The following is a 6,265-nucleotide window of genomic DNA, read 5'->3' as shown; positions in this document are numbered from 1 at the left end:
CTTTCTTAGATCAGTGACTTTGAAGGATCTGATTCATATTGAAATGTAGAGTGGTTTCCATAATGTAAACCAATATGCTATTGTCTCACCCTCATCTTTTCAATAAAAGATGGAGTCTTATTTTCAGGACCTTATCTTTAACGCGGTATTAGATCGTGAGGATTCGCTTGTGATTGGTCAATCTTAAATATATACTTTATTTCAAGCAGTTGTTTCGTCGCGTTCAGTTTTCACAGGGATATAATACGTTATTCATTATTTAGATAAGGTCTGAAACTGTTTTGCATCAAAACGTTATAAAAGCGATAGTCATTTTACTGTTTATAGTAGCCTTCACCGTTTTATTGTTCTTTTTATGGATAACTTAATGTGGCCATAACACACACATCTCACTTTCTTCCCTATGTCTAATGTTAGCAATCAGCCTGTCTTTCTGTATGATACCGACGGGTAAGCCACTAGGTTCTTTTCTGTGGTACTTAACCGTACATGAATTCTGTATGGCCAACGTAGGTACACGCCTTCTTAAGATGTATGATGATTCGTTCCTCTTTTTGAAAGTTCTGCTTACCCGTTAGGGACTTCTACAACTATAAGTAAACTCATTATTTGATCTTATTGGATTTGCGTTTGTGGTCTTAGAACACACGCGTAAAATCCATAAGAATCTGAACCAAGGATCTGAATACATCTAATTCCATCTTTTTTTTTTTTTAAAGTGCGGATTTCATCGCTTACCGAAACCTATGAAGTCTTTTGTTTTCATTTTCTAAACTACCAATGGTGACAGTGGTTTGTATATATTATTTCTGATGACCTTTACCGAACTAACTCTTCTTTTGTGGAAATCACTGAATTTGTTGTTCAATCCTTACTGGTCGACAAAGAGTGCAAATCCAAAGGAAAAAACTTACACTGAAAAAATTAAATAACGAAACACCTTTCAATATATCGAGGTTTCTATGACTTATTGAATTTAACTTACTATCCACGTCACGAATTTATATAGTTGTCTAATCAACTCAAACACTTGTTTGTCACACTTATATTGTTTACTCACTAATGATAGCGTTGACGAATGACCATATCAAGAATTCCTCGAGTTCCTCATAACGTTGTTAGTGCAAGAATACCTTATTTTAAAAAACAAACAAACGACAAGTTGTTTAAGTTTTTTTTATTACTTAAAAAACAAGGAAGTTAAGGAGGCTAACCTGCAGTGGGATTGTATACGTGTCGAATGGAAATGGATAACCAGTATTTGCTAAATGATTTTCTATTCGGCAGAAACCTTTAGTGATTTCTTTGACTCTCCAACGATATTCTCTAGTGTTTTATCTAATATCGTCAGTCAATCAATCTTTCGCTAGATGGGCGTGGCTTGTTCAGAGAAGCATTGTTAAGTGAAACACTAATTTAGTAGTTACATTATATCCAATAGTTCAATAAGGCGGTTGAAGAAAGTTACTATTATGGATTACATATCACATCAAAGTTGGTGGTTAACTCCTTGAAATCGTTACATTCCAAAAAGGAAAGTTGAGGAGGTTATCTTGGTTTATCCAATGGAACCATGATAATTTTGTGAGAGAAGTTGAGGAGGTTATCTTGGTTTGTCCAATGGAACCAGGATAATTTTGTGAGGGAAGTTGAGGAGGTTATCTTGGTTTGTCCAATGGAACCAGGATAATTTTGTAAGGGAAGTTGAGGAGGTTATCTTGGTTTGTCCAATGGAACCAGGATAATTTTGTGAGGGAAGTTGAGGAGGTTATCTTGGTTTATCCAATGGAACCAGGATAATTTTGTGTACATGTCGCATTATCTAATTGAGAGAGACAGCAGCATGCTTCGAAAAGCACTCTTAAAAATACTGAAATTTTATCAAAAGCCGCCAAATTCTCATGTTTGTTTGTAATTAAGCACAGAGTTACACAATGGGCTATCTTTGCTCTGCCTACAACGGGTATCGCAACCCGGTTTCTAGCGTTGTAAGTCCGCAGAAATACCGTTGTGCCTAGGCCCCAGTGGCACCGTGGTATGTCTGCAGACTTCTATCGCTAGAAACCGGGGTTTCGATACTCGTGGTGGGAAGAGCACAGATAGCGCATTGTGCAGCTTTGTGCTTAATTCCAAACAAAGAAACAAACATCAGGTCAGGATCCTCAGCTACTTTAAGGCCCGACATGGGCAGGTAGTTAGAATGCTTGACTCGCAGTCTGAGGGTCACGGGTGCGAATCCCCGTCCCACCAAACAGCCCTTTCAGCCGTGGGGGCGTTATAATGTGGCGGTCAATCCAACTATTCGTTTAGTTTCGGTTTTCAAAGGATAACAGTTTTCCTTATCATATCTATGATAAAAAAGGGAAACTGGTTTGATATAATTATTATTATACAAGAGCTTCCATTAATCACAAGGTTCATTCCACACTTTACATTTTAATGTAGTATAAAAAAAATCCTAGAATGTTTTCTTGAATATTCTATCGGTGCCACTCATCATAAAGAAAAAAAAATGTTGTTTTATAGGTTTGTTTCAAACGCATCTTACTCATTTCTAATGCTTTATTCCAGGTGTATCAGAAGTTAGAAGCGATTTTCCAAGTGGTCGTCATGTGCTTTGAGCGAAAATATCGAAAAACGTGACAGTGTAAATGTCGATGTTGCAGAAATGAGGAGCGATTTTTCAAATGATTCGCATGTTCACTGAGCAGCAATGGCGAAAAATGTGACCATGTGGGCATTGATGTAGCAGAAACGATTATGAGTGATCTTTCAAGTGGTTTAAGTTTTCAGTGTAACGTGAGTCAAAAGTTGAAGATAGCTTTTATATGCGGAAACATCTGTTAGCTGAGCTCTTGCACAAATCTTAAAATATAACGTTGAGAAACGGAAACATCGGCACATGTAGATATGTAGATCTTGAAAGTCGAGTTGTTCAAAACTTGAAAATAGCGTTGATAACTGGACCAATTGTTCGTTGAAATGTTGCAAAGGAAATATCAAAGTATTTATTAAGTTTTGGAGAGAACTTCACTAATTGATGAAACAATGAGCTCCTATTATACACAATAAGACGAACAAATATACTTCACTAATTTATAAAACAATGAGCCCCTATTATACACAATAGGACGAACAAATAAACTTCATTAATTGATGAAACAATGAGCTCCTATTATACACAATAGGACGAACAAATAAACTTCATTAGTAGATGAAACAATGAACTCCTATTATACACAATAGGGCGAACAAATATACTTCATTAATTGATAAAACAATGAGCCCCTATTATACACAATCGGACGAACAAATAAACTTCACTAATTGATGAAACAATGAGCTCCTATTATACATAATATGACGAACAAATAAACTTCATTAATTGATAAAACAATGAGCCCCTATTATATACAATAGGACGGACAAATAAACTTCACAAATTGATGAACCAATGAGCCTGTAATTATACACAATAGGACGAAACGCAATGCCAATTTCATGTACGTAGGTAACACGTAAAACCTGAATAAAATGTCCTCCCTTTTTCGGTGTCAAAGTAACACAGATTTTACTGCTGTTTTCACTCTATGTCCCAACTAGTAAGATCCTTTTCTACAAGAACCAGCTTTCAACAGTTCTTCAAACTTGCCATCATAAATTATTTTGTTCAAAATACCTGCATTGTTATTCACAATATCACCATTGTTCTATAATTAGCGTGACGGTTCTAACTCAACCTTACTTGAATTAGGCCTAGGTTTACGATTCTGATTCGATAACTCATTGACAACTTCTGTTCTAACTGTATGTTTTATTCTTATTAACTTTTAATCTTTCAAGACACATTTCCTTTGTTAACAGAAAAACTTAAGCCTGGACTTAAAATATCCAGTTGCTCAGGTGACAGAATCTCACTTGACAAGTTAATTACTTTAGAGTCTTTAGGACCGGAAAGTAATTTCCTTTATGTGTACTTCATTATCCTATTTACATTTCAAACTCCACCCCCCCCCTTTTCTTAACTAAGTTATTTATTTCTTAATTTCACCTTGTTATTCACCCATAACTTTTTTACTTAGTTAACAAACTGCACGACACGAATTCAACCTATCTCAAACTACACTGGCCTGACATAGCCTGGTGGTTAAGGCGCTCAATTCGCAACCTGCGGGTCGCAGGTTCGACTTCCTGTTATCGAACATGCTCGCCTTTTCAGCTGTGGGGTTGTTATAATGTGACGGTCAATACCACTATTCGTTGGTAAAGGAGTAGCCTAAGAGTGGACGGTGGGTATTGTTCACTAGAACTTCCCTCCAACCTGCCCATGCTAAATTAGGGATAGCTAGTGCAGATTAGCTTTGAGCGAAATTCAAAACAAACAAAAACAAATAATACATTCTGATTTTTTACATAATTTTAAATGCAAGTCCTACAGTTTAGCTTCCGCTAACATAATATTTCTTATTTTTTGAGTGGTTTCCTATCCCTACTATTGATTACAGACAATAATATCGAGATAAACAATTGTTGTGCCGTTCAAGAACATACATACATACAACAATGTCAGTAACTTTCAACAATCGCCCGGCATTAACAATCCTTTGGGGTTTAGTTGTCTAACTTTCAAACGTAGGTGTAGAATGTGGCGGAATGGTAACAACACGTTAATGTAATTTAAAGAACATCTTAATTCGATTAGTCCTACCATTCCAGGCTTACCCTGGAGATGTAAACAGAGAGTCAAGTACTTTTCTTGGATATGACAGAAGAGTTTGTATTTAGGGACTGAAAATCAGTACTTACGATTGTGACTTAAGATCGGAGTTAATTTCTTTTTTCAAGCGAGTGACTAAAGCTAGAGGTTATATATACAAGGTTAAAAATGAAACGGTAAACTTGATGGCATATGTTCAAGGTATGTGAACAAGAGTAGGTAACATAATAAAAATATAAAGATTGTAGTGTAAATTTCTATCCGCGCTGTAAGTTGAAAAATTATCTCAAAATTCCTTGTTTCGGTCGCTGAGTTTCTATTGGCAAAACGTGTAGAAATCTGAAATTCGAACTTAAGGAGCACAAAAATGCGGTAGCGAAACGTAAAACGAATGAATCGGTTTTGAAAGAACACGTGGCAAATATATTTCATGTTACAGAGTCGAATAATGTTAAACTTATAAATCAGGTCGAGTTTAAGTGGGGATTAAATATGAGAAAATCAGTAGAAATTGAGAAAACCAAAATATTATTTCGAATAAAGAGGGTGGGATAGGTGAGGAAGAAGTTAAGAAGTAGAAACCTGTTTTGTAAGCTTTTCTGGAAGTGTTGAGTTCTGAATCAAGATGTCGCTGAGGGTTTAATATAAGAGTATTCAAAAGTAGAGATGATGTATGTGACTCAAACTCTCACTTCTGATGATGGTGGAGTAGAACTCCACCTAGCGGTGTGGAGATCTTTTAGGGCTGTGTCCTGTTTTTAATGCATTGTGCAACTGTTTAACGTTGTATGCTCGTTTACCATATTTTAGATTCACATTATCATATATCTGTAAAACAGCAGATTTAAAAGAAAAACGGAGACAAAAAGTCCAGGTTGATTTGAAGTCTGTAAAAAAGCAAAGAAAATAAATCCAGGTTGGTTTGAAGTCTGTAAATAAAACAGAGAAAAGAAATCCAGGTTAGTTGAAGTCTGTAAAAAACAGAGAAAATAAATCCGGGTTAGTTTGAAGTCTGTAAAAAACAGAGAAATGAAATTCACATTCGTTCAAATCCCAATTAAGATCATTATTCGAAGCCTTTGAGAAACAAATTTACGTTAATAATGCTTTTACTTGATAAACAAATTATAATTCGGTAAGATGAACGTTGTATCTTAATATGTTGCTTGAACACTCGAGTATTGTCATTAGGTCCTCCACCAATGATAGACGTATAGTTTATCGAGTATTGTCATTAGGTCCTCCATCAATGATGGACTTATAGTTTATCGAGTATTGTCATTAGGTCCTCCACCAATGATAGACGTATAGTTTATCGAGTAGTCATTAGGTCCTCCACCAATGATAGACGTATAGTTTATCGAGTATTGTCATTAGGTCCTCCATCAATGATGGACGTATAGTTTATCGAGTATTGTCATTAGGTCCTCCATCAATTATAGACGTATAGTTTATCGAGTATTGTCATTAGGTCCTCCACCAATGATAGACGTATAGTTTATCGAGTAGTCATTAGGTCCTCCACCAATGATAGACGTATAGTTTATC

The sequence above is a fragment of the Limulus polyphemus genome, unplaced genomic scaffold, assembly GCF_000517525.1.
Source record: "Limulus polyphemus unplaced genomic scaffold, Limulus_polyphemus-2.1.2 Scaffold2414, whole genome shotgun sequence".
Taxonomy (NCBI): domain Eukaryota; kingdom Metazoa; phylum Arthropoda; class Merostomata; order Xiphosura; family Limulidae; genus Limulus; species Limulus polyphemus.
The sequence above is the reverse complement of the archived record's forward strand: the minus strand, read 5'-3'. Positions refer to the sequence as shown.